This window comes from Spermophilus citellus (genome assembly GCF_964194105.1).
Source record: "Spermophilus citellus genome assembly, chromosome: 11".
NCBI lineage: Eukaryota > Metazoa > Chordata > Mammalia > Rodentia > Sciuridae > Spermophilus > Spermophilus citellus.
In genome coordinates, this window is record NC_138192.1 from 76,650,621 (window position 1) to 76,667,973 (window position 17,353).

Sequence of the window (17,353 nt, forward strand, 5' to 3'; positions counted from 1 at the left end):
TTTCCACATTTTGCCAAAGAAAGAGCAAAGAGGTGAAAATAGCAGTCTATACAGTGCCCTTGCCATGTCATAAATCTAAAATCTAAAAAAAAAAAAAAAAGTGCAGAATAATAACATCACAAGTTAAAAATCAGAGAAATTTAAAATTACTTGCATCCTTGTTAGAACAAGACAGTAAGTACCAGTCCTGCAGCAAGACAGCTCTAAGCAGCTGGGGGTAGAGAGAAAACTGCTTGCAGTTCAGGTCAGGAATTCAACTTAAATATGAAATTCTTCATATTTTACAAATCAAAAAGTCGGGTGGCAACAAATCTATATCAAATAAATGTTCCTTTCAGTATTTGAGATTCTGTTCAGCATTCCAGTGTCCTTTGCCCTGCCCAGGATTCTTAATGCTCTGTTGCAATCTAGATGACACATGGGTAATTCTGTGGGGGTGTGTTCTCTTTTAATAGAAACCCATAGTCAAAGTGCATGCGCATGTCCTCAGAGGATCTGGCCTGTTTTAATACAGTACTTAGGGCCTGCTGGGGAAAACTGGGTTTGGACAGCATCAAGATCAAGAATACAGCTGGGGTTATGGCTCAGTGGTAGAATGTGCTCTCCTAGCATGCATGAGGCACTCTATTCCATCCTCAGTACCACATTAAAAAAACCCAAAATATTGTGTCCACCTAAGACTGAAAAATAAATATTTTTTTAAAAGTCAAGATTATAGGAAATGACCTTCAGTTACAGGGGAAGCAGTCACAACCTAAATATTGATTCAACAACTTGCCTTTATATAAGCCTCCTCCTTTGCCTTCTGCAGTTAAAGGCAAAGCAAGGGGAGGGGTGAGATCCGTCGCCCAGCACTCATTTTTGTTGCAGACAACCAACTTCTTTTTTTTTTTTTAAAGAGAGAGTGAGAGAGGAGAGAGAGAGAGAATTTTTAATATTTATTTTTTTAGTTCTCGGCGGACACAACATCTTTGTTGGTATGTGGTGCTGAGGATCGAACCCTGGTCGGATGCATGCCAGGCGAGCGCGCTACCGCTTGAGCCACATCCCCAGCCCAGACAACCAACTTTTTCCAAAATTTCTAAGCCTTATCCACTGGGATCCTTTCTCACAAAGCTTATTTATATCAACCACAGTCTGTTTTCAATTACTTTCCTCCTTTGTTCATGTTAAATTTAAAGAAAAGCCGATTAACACAAAGTATGGCATCTTAACATCATGCTGTTTCCAAAAAAGCAATAAAATATTTTCTTCAATTAGAATTGTTGGATAAGTAGCTGAATACAGTCTTGGCTCAGTCACTCTGAAAGAAGCACAGAGTATGGCTTTTATTACTAAACAAAATGTGCATTCTGGGAAATTACTGATGACTCTCGTTTAAAAGGGTCTGTTCACATGATGGCATGCTTTGTGCCCTTTGCCCCATCTTGCTTTCTGGACCCAGAATTTAGGGAATCCAATCTAGTCTTAAAACGACTCCATGGTCTCAGCCATTTTAGTACAGAGGGTGACCACAAAGAAGTTAATCAAACAGCCCAGAGAACTGACCACTTTGTAATATCTCATGGAAAAATTCTTGTCCGCATCAGTGCTCCCAGTCAAAATCAAAACATGAACATCTGCAGTCTGCTCCTTGATTGTGAAGAAATAATAAGAGTTGGATGTTCTTTCTGTCTTTGCTTTTGATTCTAATGATGCTTATTCACCCAAAGTGGCTTGCCAGGTCGAAAGATGAATGTAAGTCAAGCACAGAGCAGGAATTAGCAGATCCCCCCACCCCACATACCACCACAAAAAATCAATTACCAAAAAAAAAATAAAAAATAGGGGCTGGGGGCTGGGGATGTGGCTCAAGCGGTAGCGCGCTCACCTGGCATGCGTGCGGCCCGGGTTCGATCCTCAGCACCACATACCAACAAAGATGTTGTGTCTGCCGAGAACTAAAAAATAATAAATATTAAAAAAAAAAAAAAAAAAAAAAGAAAAAAAAAATAGGGGCTGGGGACATAGCTCAGTAGGCTAGCATGTACTTATGTGCAAGGGCCTGGGTTCAACCCCTAATACTGCAAAATAAAATAAATAGTTGCCAGCAATTAGTAACTGTATTAGTTGCAACAGACTGAGATTAAAACACACCTCCCACCACCCAGAGAGAAAAGAGAGAGAACAGAAAGACAAATTTTAGGAGAAACACTTATAGTAGGAAAAAATTCAAGAGATTATACCTTGGCATCTTCAACAAAACACCTCTGAATGTGGAGATTTGGTGGTCCCTAAATAGGCTTCAGAGTTAATCTAGAACTGCTAAATCTAATATCATTTGCTACCATAGAGTTAGTCTTTCTTTTAGGCAAAGCCCAGAGAAAGCAAAATGTTTTTCTCTTTGCACAAAATCACTGGATTCGCAGTATAATAACATATCCTGAATAATTGAATAATCCCCCCAAACTGTAAACTGGAATTAATTTTTTTTCTTTCTTTCTTTTTTTTTTTTTTTTTTTTTTTTTTTGGTAAATCAAGAACTTCTTTAGAAATAAATACAAGGGCTAGGGCTATACGTTGGTGATAAAGTGCTCGCCTAACATGCACAAGATCCTGGATTCAGTCCCCAACACCAGGAGAAAAAGAGAAAAAAAAAAAAGAAAAGAAATATAAACTATCAATTGTTTTCAACCAATTTATAATGAATATAGCTCAAAAATCTAAACTTCAGTGTTTAAAATAATTGGCAATAACTTTTGGAACAGTAAAACACAACCTGGGAAAATTGCTTAAGAAACTGGCTATAAAAGAAAACTCAAAAGTAATTGGTCCAATTCAGTATGAAACAAAAAAAAATTAATGTATAAAATCTTCATTGTAAAATTTAAATTGAAGCTGAGCATGGCAGCACATGCCTGTAATCCTTGCTACTCAGGAATCTGAAAGAGGGGAATCACAAATTCAAGGCCAGCCTGGGCAACTTGGTGAGACCCTGTCTCAAAATAAAACAAAGGACTATGGATGTAGTTCAGTGTTAGAGCATTTTCCTAGTATGCTGAAGACCCTGGGTTCAGTCCCAAGTACTACTAGAAACAACAACAACAACAAAAACTTAAATTGAAAGGGACTGATCCTATGAGGAAAATATGGGAAATACAAATATGGGAAATGTCTGTTAGATAGGTAATTAAGGAGAAAATTTAATTCACATAATGATATTCACTCTATAAAGTTCTTGACAAAAACATTCCTCAATACTTTTATATTTATTTATTTTTTTTTTTTTTGGAACTGGGCATTGAACTCAGGGGCACTTGACCACTGAGCCATATCCCAGCCCTATTTTGTATTTTATTTAGAGACAGGTTCTCACTGAGTTGCTTAGAGCCTTACTTTTGCTGAGGCTGGCTTTGAACTCACAATCCTCCAATCTCTGTCTCCCAAACTGCTGGGATTACAGGCGTGCGCCACCTTGCCGGCAAGACTTTTGTATTTTTTAAATATATTTTTTTGTTTGTTCTAATTAGTTATACATGTCTATAGAATGCATTTTGACACATCAGTCATAAATGGAGTATAATTTCTCATTCTTCTGGGTGTACATGATGTAAAGTTGCACAGGTCATGTAATCATATATGCACATAGGGAAATAATGTCTGATTCATTCTACTATCATGCCTACCCCAATTCCCCCTCCCCTCTCTTCACTCCCCTCTGTTTTGGACTTTTATACTTTTGATCAAAATATTTTATCCACAAATGCAGATGTCTTGGGGTCAAAACAGTGAGGGCAGAATGTCCAATAGTTCAAAATGGCATGGTCAAAAACCTGGATACACATGGAAGTATTCTGACTTCACTGCACCTTCTTCAATGCAGACGTACCAGAATAGTTTATAAACTTCCCCAAGGCCTTTCTCTATAATGCATCCTTTCACCACAACAAGTTGGCACAGGTATGCTATGCTTTTGGAACTCTGGCTCTCTGGAACTGCTCAGTTGTAAAAGACCACGATGTGGATGTGCCAGCTTGCTCTGGGTGCAGTGTGATTGAAATTTAAAATCTAGAGAATGTACTTAGGAGGCTTATAAAAATTTCTTGCCATTATTAGATTTGAGAAGCAATGAAGCCAGGGTGTCCTTAGGCAATGAGAACATCACCTCTGGCCCCAGCTCCTTGCCCTCTTGTTTGCTATTACTGGAATTGGATTATGAGGTTGTTGAGGAAAAAAAAAAAAAAACCACCAAATCCATGGTCAAAATTAAAGGTTTTGGGGCTGGGGTTGTAGCTCAGTGGTTGAGTGCTTGCCTCGCATATGTGAGGAAATGGGTTCAATCCTCAGCACCACATAAAATAAATAAATAAATAAAACAAAGATATTGTGTCCATCTACAACTAAAAACAATTTTTTAAAAAATTGACAAGCTCTTGATGTATCGGATGCCAGTGACTTCTCACTCTCCTGTCTTTTCTCTTTGCTTAATCAGCTGGCCAAATAATGCATGACCGAACCCCCAGAGTCAAAGAATGAAAAGGCCCTGTAACCTCACAGTTTGTTCAGAAGTAAAGATTTAATATCAGTAACCATGTTCCAGTTGCTCCACTCTACCAAAGAAACTCCTTCCCCGTGACCTAGGCACCTCTCACTCAACTTTCAACCATACCACGCTTTCATGCAGGGCACAACCTGCCAATCACACATGGTGGGTCTGTAAGCAGGACCAGCGAGACTTCCAAAGTAACATGAGAATGCACTCAATCTGAGAGATGCAAACCTGTGTGGAGATGGTCATGTGACCCAGCTCCTGCAGACCTCTTTTGTACCACCATTTGCCTCCTTTGCCTCGTCACCAAGGTGAAGCAGTCAAACTTTACACTGTAGCCACACCGAATTCCACGATTTACTCTGTCTTGCTTTTAGAGCTTTGTTCTCCCCCCAAATTTTTGGTCTAGCTAAGTCTGCTGTGTGGTCTAGCTAAGTCATTATACCTCCAGGAAAACTTTCCTGATCCCCAGGCCTAAGTCATCCCTACCCCTTGTATTCACATAGAACCTTGTGGCTACTTGATCATATTTATCCCTCTGTATTATAATTGTCCCCAGACTTGCTTTTCTGTATTTGCTTGCCTCGCTAGACCATTAGCTCCATGAAGGCAGGGATGGTTCCTGCCTTGGTCACCAGTATCTCTCTAAAACATAGTCAGTACTCATCTATTTGTTAAGTCAACGGATTAATTGATTGATGGATTAATCAGGCTTACAAACTATCAAATTCTCTAAATTTTTGTTCCAAACATACTCATTAAGTGACTTTCAATAGTCGTGTCCAATTTATCAAGAATCAGACCACGTGTTAAAAAATTGCCATTCTTATGGATTTTCAATGTAGCATTATCTATTAAAGAAAAAGAAATGCCTATCCATCCAGAATTGGTCAAATAAATCAGTAATTTAAGACATAAAAAATAAGAGTTACCATTCTGATTTTATACATCAGTCTCTTGTGAGATTTACCAATGGGAGTTGGCCCCTGAGTGTGACTCTCACACAGTGATTCGGTTTCAGAGTATGTTGCTAAGAGCAGGTTCTGGGTGTGCAAAGGCTCCCAAGGAAAAAAGCCAGTCTATTTTTTTCCAAGAAGCTGCTCTTTGAGTCATAGTGAACCCGGTTAGATTTCCATTTTTAATTTCTACACTACACATAGCAGTATAAATGTAGGCTCTTGATAAACACTTGTCACAGGAATAGAAAATAATAAGAATGGTAAGTATGTTCAAGAAATATTTATACACCGAGATAGTTCTTTTGGACATTTACAAAATCTCACTATATGGCTTTTCTTGCCAGAGGCCCAAGATCTGTCTTTTTAATGAATCTAGGTTGTTCCTAATCCTTGTGCCCTCTATGGTCCTGCTGCGATTGCTTCCAAACGCAGGCGAAGCTCTTCTGAAAGTCTGACCTGGCAGTTTTCCTTTCTCCTGCCCAGAGGCCCCAGGCCCCCTCATTAGCTGCCTGATGATGCCTGATCTGGCTGAGACTGGGAGAGGCTTTGTGTGTTGGTGTAGGGACAATTCAAGATTTGTCAGCTGGTTGTGGCTGATTATCAAGATGTCCAAACTGGCTCCTTTGCTATGTGTAAGCAATTTAATTTCGAGCCTAATTTTAATCTGCAGTGTACTGTATGTCTGCATCTGCTGCGTTAAAGCATTCATTAGCATTTAAAGGGGGAGCTGATGGTATTGATCACTCTTATTAAAACCCAAACAATCATGCGGCAGGAACTGATGAGCATTCTCTTCAACCACTGGAGTCACCGCCAAACTTGATGTCCCCAGATCACAGGCGAAAACTGAAAATGTGATACTGAAGCAAGGGTATAAGTGACATCTGTTACAGGCATTGATGGTGTTTATGGAGTTATCTGTTGTAGGCATTTATGCTACCTCCAACCCCACCCCCAGCTTCCCAGACTGTGAGCTTCTAGAAGGCAGCAAACTGTATTTATTCCTGAATGTCGACTACCTGGCCAAATGAGTTCTCCATAAATTTTCTGATGAGTGAATTAAAGAATGAAAGTGAAATATCCAGTGTGTTAATAGACAATGTTAATAGCTACGGATTGCTTAACCAAATCTCTCCAAGACTTGGTGACTTAGAATAAACACTTATTTTCTCATGCCGTGTTTGTGGGTCAGGACTTCCGGAGTGGCTCAGCTGGTGGGCTCTGGCTTGGGTTCTAGGAAGGTGTCAGTTGGGGTGTTGACTGAGCCACAGTCATCTGAAGGCTTGACTAGAGCTGGAGGATCTGTTTCCAAGGTGGATCCTCAGATGTGCTGGCTGTTGGCAGGATGTTCAGTTCCTCCGCATGTGGGTCTTTCCACCTGCCCTAGGATCCACATGCACAGTGGCTTGACTCATCCAGAGAGAACGAGAGATCTGAGAGGGTAATATGAGAACCACAATATTTCTGATGGTGGAGCCTCAGAAGTCACAGCCAGTCACTTCTGAAATATCCTCCTGCTTATGCAAGTCAGGATGGGAGGATGCATGGTTCTCATGGAAGCCCAGGCTTTGTGAACTGCTTAATTGCTTGTGAAACTGGTGATCATGAGATTGGTGGGCTGAGTTAACACTTACTTTAATGGTGCAGTTGAACCTTCTTGGGTCTTCACAGAGATTGAAAGAGTCCGTGTGGATTTCATAGGTGAGTAAATGATTCTAAATGGCAGAGCACAAGGGCAATAGATTTCCTATTTCTTTCATCAGGCGTGTGTTGGTTTCCTCTGAGTTTTATGGTATTATAGAGAGAGTATTTGTTTTATGCAATAAATATTTCTAATAAAGATGTCTGTACAATGAGTTTTCATGCTCAGTTCAGCCAAGCAAACAAGCTGGACATCTATGTGAGTGAGAGGCTGGCCCTCTTCTCTCTCTGATTTCCATTGTTCATTCAGATACAAGTCTCAGAGGTAAGGAGAATATTTCCCTATAAATCGGAAACTTCGGGAAAAAAAGAGATTGAAACATAAAATGAAAAAAGAAAAATCACTTATTTGTGCAACAGAAATAATTTTTTCTGGGTGGTTGAAATAACAGAAATTCCTTGGCCAGTTCTTGGCTTCCTTCTGCATCCTATCTCGCTCCCCTCTTCCCATGTGTGCACATCACCCTTTCCTAAGGCTCTTGAACTTCAAGTCCCCCAAATTCTTTGAACTTGAAGTTGTTAGGACCCAGCTCTATTATCCTGTGTCTTGTCTGAAACTAAAAGTCACTAGTTCCTGAATTTAATATGTCATACTCAATGATGACCTTTCTTTCAATTTGGGCCATTATAGCAAATCACCATCTTATTGTATCAGAGTTTCAAAATGAGTTTACTATGCTAGATGGTTGTTATGGATTTTATGTTTATACCCCCCAAAGTCATATATTGAGAACTTGTCCACAATGTGATATTTGAAGATGATATTTGAGGATAAGACCTTTCATAGCAACAAGGTTTCCTCTCATTACCTCTCGTTCCCTCCTCTTGTCTATGTGAGGTACAGCAGGAAGTTGGTAGTTTGCAACCGAGAAGAAGCCATCACCAGAAACCGACAAGCTGGTAACTTGCTATTGGACTTCCCAGCCTCCAGAATTGTGAGAAATGACTTTGTTTTGTTTAGACCACCCCATCTATGCTTATTTGTTATAGCAGCCCAAACAGACTAAGACAGTAGTTAATTTTCGGAAATCCCATCCTTCCCCAACACAGATGAAGTTCTAAGGAAATGAAGTTCGAAAGGAAAACAATTAACACCTGTTTCTTTTACTGAAGCTCTACTGAATTAATCCTGGGCTGAGTGCACAGCTCAGTGGTAGAGTACTTGCCCAGCATGCTCAAGAGCCTGGGTTCTATCCCCAGCACTGCAAACAAAGCAAAGCTAAAGTTCAAACACATTTGAATTTATGCAATGTGGTATAAAATATATTGTGGAAGTAATAATTATGAGTAGAGTTGACATTTATTGAGTGCTTGCTATGTATGTGCCAAACTCAGTTCTTTTTTTCTTTTTAAAGGATAGTTTCTATTTTTTTTTAAGAGAGAGTGAGAGAGGAGAGAGAGAGAGAGAGAGAGAGAGAGAGAGAATTTTTAATATTTATTTATTTATTTATTTATTTATTGTTCTCGGCGGACACAACATCTTTGTTTGTATGTGGTGCTGAGGATCAAACCCGGGCCGCACGCATGCCAGGCCAGAGGGATACCGCTTGAGCCACATTCCCAGCCCAAACTCAGTTCTAAATTCTTTCCTCATTTAATCGCTACACTAGCCCAACAAATAGATTCTATTATTATCTCCATTTTACTGTTGAAGAAACAGAGGCTAAGAGAGGTTAGCTATTTGTTCAAGGTACTCCAAGAAATGGAACCATAATAGGATAGGACCCATACAGACTGAAACTGGAGCACGGATGAGATTTAAGGTAGCTTTACAGGAGAGGTGGGTAGCTGGCCCCGCCCTTGTGTTCCACCATTAATGTGACTCAGCTACCCCTACTTGCACTGCTAGGACTTCTCCCTAATGCTGCCCCTGAACTGAAGGTATAGATGCTGCTGTCACCTTTAACTGGTAAATTCCTTCCAGACCCTTGTCTCAAAGTCCCCAGAGAGAGAGAAGATATTTGGCTCAGTTCATGTTTTTCAGACAGACCTCAGAAGTCACAGGTGGCTCAGTGAATGTCAGTTGGTAGGTGCCCCTCCCTGGCCTTGTGGTTGTGGCCTATGAAGAGGAGACAGGTTGGCAAGTGATAAAGTACAGCCATGTAGGCTGCAGGTGCAATGATTTCTCTTAGAACAGGGTTTAGGTAGAACCTCCTCAGCATGTTGTTTTTCTCTAGTGTTTAATCTAGTTTGCATATTTAAACAAATTTGCTAAATGTAATATATATTTTTATGTGGCATTCATAAGAACTGTACCAAGAAAATTATGCAAATAAAAATCTTTTCTTAAATGCTTGGATTGGATAATTTTATAGACCAAAGTGTAATCAATTTAAGCCAATATTAAATTGAGCACCTACTATGCCTACAGCACCATCAAGGACAAACTTCTTCAAAGTAAGAGAGTTGGGAAGAACTTTGGGATCACTTGGTTCAGTGTTGCTCAGGCTGGGGTCAGATACATTGTAATGATCACATAATCTTTAAGAGATTTTTTTTTAAATTTTGTGTTTGTATTCTAAGAGCAATCTGAAAAAATGAATATGAACCTATTCTGAGTCATCTGTGCAGCCACAAACCTGGACACTGCCCTGCAATTTCAGCCTTTATGTCTGTGTTTTTGTTGTTGGCACCAACATTAATTTTGTGGGCCAAGAATCAGAGAAGAAACCTTAACGCCAAGAAATGCATTTATGCCCAAACTCACTGCAGGCAGCAGTTTGGTTTCCCAGTAGTTTAAACAGAGAAAAAAAAATGGACAGAATTGAGGTGGTGAGAGGACTGCATTCCTAACAAAAAGGGCAACTCTGTTTTAAAAAGCATTCTCTTCATGTGCAATTAATGTTAAGACGCGACTTGGCTTACATTTTAGTTTGTAAATTCGCCAGAATGTTACAGGTGAAGGACTCTTAAGGTAAAGGGTGTTTATTGAAGACACATCATAAACATAGCAATTTAACACTACTCAGAGAATGTAATGATTCTTTTATTTTAAAAGGATGCCATACCTAGCCAGGCCTTGTGGTGTACACCTGTAATCCCAGCAGCTCAGGAGGCTGAGACAGGAGGATCCGGAGTTCAAAGCCAGCCTCAGCAAAAGCAAGGCTCTAAGCAACTCAATGAAACCCTGTCTCTAAGTAAATACAAAATAGGGCTGGGGATGTGGCTCAGTGGTCAATGCCCCTGAGTTCAATCCCTGGTACCTTCACCATTGCCCACCAAAAAATAAAGATGCTGTACCTGCTCAAGTTTGAGGAACACTAATTCAGGTCAGCCCTGTTGATTTTTAGATGGTGGACAGGCCCTGGAACGTGAAGAAACTCCGAGTTAGTCAGCAACTGTGGTATTCACCCTAAGTGCCCAGAACTTGGCCCCTGGCCAACTGTGGTGGAGGTCAAGGCCACAGGAAGATAACCACAGACCAGGGACTACATTCCTGGACACGCATTCTTCCCTAGACTTCGCCCTGGGAGTCTTTTTGTGTTTGTTTTCTTGGATCACCTAACTAGTCACTTTCTCGTTTCTCTTCTCTGCCTTTCTTCTCTCTTCTGCTTTGAGGACTAGTAATAATTAACTATGGCTCGCTGTGTGCCAAGTGCTTTATAAACATGGTCTTGTGTAATGTTTCATTAGAGCCTACAAATCCTGCATTATCTTCAGTTGGGTCTTGTTTACTCTTCTGCTTTTGCCTGTTTCTTTGCTGAGCAGCTGAAGGGCAGCTGAGGGAATTAAACCATTGTGTTTATTACTGGAATCAGGAATTCATGATACTTGTTGAGTCATTATCTTGAGAGCTTTTTGTTATCCCTAGAGAGACACCGTTCATTTTGCTTATATACGACCTTGGTAATTTGGTTCTCAATAAAAGAGAGTGTCCATGCACGTGAAACCTTTGCATTTTACAGGGTTCTGAGCTGAGCTGGGTTTTCCTCAGTCAGGTCCCCTGAAGGAAAATTCCCTTCCTCTTCTCCCCTCTGTTCATTATTTTTACAGGGACAGGTTTCTCAAACAGGAAATCAATCAAATAACAATGCTTTTCCTTCATCGGGTGCAAGCCACCAATGCTGGGCCCCACAACAGGACAGGCTAGCAAGGCATTTATCACCCTTATCTCTAGTCTACAGAGATGCAAGGATTTCCCTGATCATATTAGAAACACTGAGGTTAGAAGGCAGCAGAACTTAAGTTTAGTATTTTATTTAGAGTATTGTGGTCCCATTTACAATATTATCATTGCAAGATTGACTCTAATCATAGCTATGGAAAAATCAGAATGAACATTCTAGTCATCTTATAGGAGCTTCCTCAGACTAGGTACCAGGCCTCGGTGCCACAACGAAGAATGGCTTCCCCAAAGTGGGGAATGGCTGTGAATTCTATTCACTTGTATTTTATAATAATGGAAAAATTTCCTTCTCTTATTGTATGTGTATCTTAAATGAGAATTTCTTAGAGAAGAACTATGTCATGGATTCCCAATACCAATTATTCTGTTATCTGGGATGGATAGCTAGAATTTTAATAATAAGTTACTTTAACTAAATAAAGTTTACGCTTATCTAAGTTATATTTGTTCTGCAGATCCCTAGTTGATGTTATATAAAGGTTGAAATGAATGACAACATGATTCTCATTTAAAAACAAATGTTTAAAAACATAAAAACACAAAAAAGCAGTCATTATCAACATGCACTTTCTCTTTTTAAAATTATCATTCCTGAATTTTAATAAGAATTCTGAGATGTCCTAAATTTAGTTACAAGCCAGAAGATGAAAGAAAAGAAAAGATAATAGAAGTTTATTTCATTGATAGCTGTGGGCTAAACCAACAAAGAAAAGAAGAAAAAAAAAAAACCAAACAAACACATTCCTTTCCTGTATGTTCAAGATTTGCATCAAGACCACAAGGCTTTCTGCTTTGGAGAATCAGCCAGACAGGAAGCACCAAGCCTCCTTATGGGTCCTGCTCCTATCATGGACTCTTGCCACTATAAGGGATTTACGCCTTATTCTCCCCTAATTTTCATTATAAAGTCCTCTGGCTTCTTGGATCCCACTTATGTTTTCCAGATTGATCTCCAGCCCTGCTGTTAGAAGCTCGTATGTTTTCCAGATTGATCTCCAGCCCTGCTGTTAGAGGCTCGGGGAATCAGTCCCAGAACGAGTCCTTTTCTTTATGACTAGTGTCTGTCACAGCTCAATAAAACCCTTTTGTTTTAGAGATGTCTTGGTGGCTAAAATTTTAGCAGATTGCTGGTTGTAAAATTTGAAAAGCAGAATGTTATCATTTACAGGTAAGGGAAGGAAACTAATTCCCAACATTTCCTGAACTTCCTGGGTTTGATCTTTAAGGCAAGGAGAAATTACCCTTGGAGGTTCTGGCTCATTTACCAAAGCAAATAGGTCTTTTTGTTGTTGTTTTAGATTATCAGGTTGATATAAAAAGACTGAAAATGAAGATCTGTTTTTGTTGAAAAACTGCTGGGCACAGTGATGCATGCTTGTAATCTAAAGAGCTCAGGAGGCTGAGGCAGGAGGATCACAAGTTCAAAGCCAACCTAAGCAACTTAGTGAGACCCTAAGCAACATTAAAAATAAAAAAGAAAGAAAAGACAGCAACAGAGTTAGGGCTGGGAATGTATCTCAATGGTAGAGTCCTTGTCTAGCATGTTCCACCCCAGTACCAAAAAAGGAGGGGGAAAACAAACCCAAAAGGCTTCTGAGTAGTGTTCACAATTTCAAAAGTCCTCAAAACAAAAATGTTTTCCTGTTTGAGAAACCTGTCTCTGTAAAAATGATGAACAGAGGGGAGAAGAATCATTTCTTTCTCCCCCTGTTCAACCCCCACCGGCCAATTATCTTCTAATTCTGTATCTAAAACTCTTGGGTTGAGGATGTAGCTCAGTGATAGACCATGTGTTTGGCTGCACAAGGCCCAGGGTTCAATCCTCAGCACCATAAATAAATAAATAAACAAGTAAATAAATTTCTCAAGACTAAAGCCAGAGATTTCACAGATCAGACAGTCTGAGCTCAAATTCCAACTCTCCACTTTGAAACTACGTAACAAATTACTTAACTGTGTTTCTGTTACCTCAACAGCATAATAAGATAATAGTAGTACCCAGCCTGTCTTACAAGGTAAATTGCTTAGAAAGGTGAGAGCCCAGCATATAGTGTGTCACTATAATTATGTGCGATCGATATTATAAAGGTGAAAAGTAGTCCACTAACATCTGCAACTCCATCAGTCCATCAGAATGGCACTCCCTATGTGTGTCATTCTGCTTCATGATGACCACTGTCATGAAATCACTATATGTGCATACAATTGTCACAGGGAAGAGAACAGGACATATATGGGCAGTCTCCAAAGTAATTTTAGCATGACAGGCGTCTCTGAAAGGGTATGAATGCAGAGTCTCATATTTTTAACCCTTGGTTTCATGTCCTTCATTCCAGCATCCCCCAGTAGATGTCCCCACATATATGGCAGTACTAGAGGAAGACTAACAGAATCATCATACTCCATAAGACCACATCAAAACTATTCCATGCACATCTGTGATCCCAGAGGCTCAGGAGTCTGAGGCAGGAGGATCAAAAGTTCAAAGCCAGCCTCAGCAAAAGCAAAGCGTTGAGCAACTCAGTGAGACCCTGTCTCTAAATAAAATATAAAATAGGGCTGGGGATATGGCTCAGTAGTCAAGTGCCCCTGAATTCAATACCCGGTACAAAAACAAAACAATTCCCTGGCGGGGAATGGTGGCACACACCTGAAATCCCAGTGGCTGGGGGTGTGGGGGTGCTGAGGCAGGAGGATTGCAAGTTCAAAGCCAGCCTCAGCAATTTAGTGAAGCTCTGAACAACTCAGAGAGACCCTGTCTCTAAATACAATATTTTAAATAATAATAATAATAAAATTTTAAAAACCAAAAAGCTGGAGATGTGACCCAGTGGGTAAGGGTCCCTGGGTTCAATCCTTGGTAGGTAGGTAGGTAGGTAGGTAGATAGATAGATAGATAGATAGATAGATAGACAGACTATTCCCTGACCATTATCTGTACACTCCCTGAGCTAATAGCACCACATAAAATTTCTTGAACGATCTTTGTTCTTCCCCTTCTTCCTGTGTGCAACCACTGAAAACAAGGACTTCCATGTGCACCTGCTGTTAGTGAATCTGTTACCAGATTCAGGTGATACTGCTGAGGATCAAATCTTTTAAGCTCAAGTTTTCCACAAACTCCTAAGTATACTGGGAACATGTTTCAAAGATACTCATTTGAATTTTTACTTCCACAGTGAAATGCCCTTTGGCCTAATTACTATTATCATTCTGAGCCAGAAAAAAGACAAGTTGCTTTATTTGGTCATTGAGAGGAAAAAACCTGAACCAGAAAGACCTCCTGGCACTCCATATCAATAAATTAGAATAAAACCACCATATTCCCACAAAGAAAATGGAGATCAGCAGAAATATTTCATAATGGGCTACACATGGTATAGAAGTAATTTTTTTTTCTGATTTTTTTCTTCCAGTAAACTTCCAGAGCTCCAAGAGTCACATCCTTGCCTGTGGCAGGTTGGAGGTTATCTAGGTGTTTTACATATTTAAAGTTAGTAACAGCCTGAGAAGATTATGTTTAACTGTGTGTAAACGTCTTGTATGGAAAAACAGAATAGGCCCAATGTTAGACCCAGCTGGAAAGTACCAGAACATTTAGCTGAAGACCAAAAGTGTACCTGCTTCTCTTCTGAGACTATCAGAGGAGACATTTCCAGTGACCTGGGTTTCCCTGAGGATCCCAGCTCACAGAAAGTTTGAATTTCCTTTCTCAAAATTCCTAGACCTCTTATAAGGATCCGACCTTTATATTCTCACACTTGATTTAGCACAGAATATGCAAACAAGTATTAAAATGATCAAACAGACTCTACAGATTGGTTTTTCTCACTACATAGTATCTCTCTCGTCAGAAGGATCATTGAAAACCTATTAATTCAATAACAAAAGTAATAGGCACCATTATAGACTGAACGTTGTTGTCACCCCCAAATTCATATGTTGACATCCTAACCTCCTATGTGATAGTATTAGGAAGTGAAGCCTTTGGGAGCGTTATGGGCCAGGTTATATGGACAATGACCAAACAGACTCCATTTTACCCTGAGACTCCATATCATGTAAGAAATGTTTCTCCCGTGGGAAAGCCCCACCTCTGTACCCATTAATAGTTACCTAGCATAGCAATTCTTATACAATGTAAAATTGTTCTCTTTATTTTCCATTTTTGGGGGGCAATGTACCTTGTCAGAGAATAATTGTCTAGACTTTAATAACCATTCTCTAACTTGTACTCAACTTGGGTCATTTTGACCCACTTCCCTTCTGCTTGCTTTCTGCTATGCCAACCTGGAAAGTCCTGTAGGAAATACCAATGTACCCGTTGCATTGTCTCCTGAACTGCCCAATTCGGCTTCTGTACTTGCTTGCTTACATTGGCTAAACCCCCAAACGTCCCTTTTGTGGGGTTTTGGGTTTTTTTGGCTTAAAATATGAGGCCAACTGAAGGCGGGTGCGCCACTCTGACTATCTCATTCTTTGGAGAGCAGAGTGTTCACTGCTGGCCAGCAATAAAGGCTTAATTGGAATGGCAATGTGTGGTCTGAGAGTTATTTGAGGGTCTCTGTATCGGTATCAGTATAACAAGAGGTAATTAGGTCATGAGGTGGAGCCCTCATGAATGGAAGAGGCCTCCTTTATGGAAGAGAACTCTCTCGCCCTCTTCACTTCATGAGGATAGAATAGCTAGCAGTCAGCAACCCAGAAGAGGGCCTTCACCAGTATCTGATCATGCTGGCACTATTTGGGGCTTCCATCCTCCAGAGCTATGAGATATAAATCTCTGATGAATATAAGCCACCAAGTCCTTGGTACTTAGTTCCAGCAGCCCAAAGATAGGCACAGAGTAAATGATGCTATCCATATGACAGAAGAGATGGTGGTTCAGGATGAAAACACCAGTGGTCAAATGACACACCCACCTCAGCCTACTTTCCTGACTACCTACCATACATCAAAAGGTAATCAGGCATGTGCTTAGTAAAACAAAATGTATGTTGCACATCTGTCATCCCAGTAGCTCAGGAGGCTGAAGCAGGAGGATCGCAAGTTCAAGGACAGCTTCAGCAACTTAGCAAGGTCTTAAACAAGTTAATGAGACCCTGTCTCAAAACAAAATATAAGGGGCTGGGAATATAGCTCAGTTGACAGAATGCTTGCCTTGCATGCACAAGGCCCTGGGTTTAATTCCTAGCACCAAAAACAAAAAAATAAAAAATAGAATATAAGAAGGGCTGGCGATGTGGTTTGGTGGTCAAGCACTCCTGGGTTCAAAACTCTGGCATTTAATTTTTTTATTGTACATTTATTATATTATTCAGGTGTGATAGATTTTTAAATCAGGTAACCTGGTTTATATTCCCAGTTGATAGGAAGCTCTGAACACATGACTGTGGTTTGTCAACATGGAGCATTAGCTTTCAAAATGGCTGAAGTTTGGAAGCCCAAAGGGCAGAGCCAGTGCCTCCATATTTACTCATGAACTAGTATGCATCACCTGCTCCCAGGCATGGAGTTCCTCATCTCCGCGATCCTTTCTCCTCTCCCCTGTGGAAGACCTTCAGTCCTCTGGGGAAGAGGCAGCCCCTCAGTGGCTCCCCTGGGGGAAGAGGAGTCTGGGGCTGCAGCTGCTCCTCAAACCAAATTACAATTGTTCGTCACTCATGTGCACCGCTATTCAGAAAGGTAAGCCATGTTTCCACTTCCTGAGAGTTTGTGGTATAAAGAGTTTGTTTTATGCTTTAACTCACTGCAAGTTTCAGAATCCATTTTCTCAAGTTACTCAAGTTACTCCAACATGTTTCCATTTTCTAAAATGATGTTATTGGTGTCTCCTCTCTTACCCTCTTTGGCTTCTGTGAGTTTCTGCTTTAAAAATGAACAAATTGGGGGCTAGGGATGTGGCTCAAGCGGTAGCGCACTTGCCCAGCATGCGAGCGGCCCAGGTTCAATCCTCAGAACCACATTACAAACAAAGATGTTGTGTCCTCTGAAAACATTAAAAAATAAATAAATATTTTTTAAAAAATGAACAAATGG

The 17,353-nt window shown here is 40.2% G+C and overlaps 1 long non-coding RNA gene across 1 annotated transcript; it reads left to right on the forward strand.

Moving 5' to 3' along the window:
• The first annotated feature begins 7,014 nt into the window (after positions 1–7,014).
• On the forward strand, positions 7,015–16,913 carry LOC308631189. Its single transcript, XR_014018134.1, has 3 exons — positions 7,015–7,188; positions 8,033–8,123; positions 16,680–16,913. It is a non-coding gene; the product is annotated as an uncharacterized lncRNA (long non-coding RNA).
• Positions 16,914–17,353: the final 440 nt, after the last annotated feature.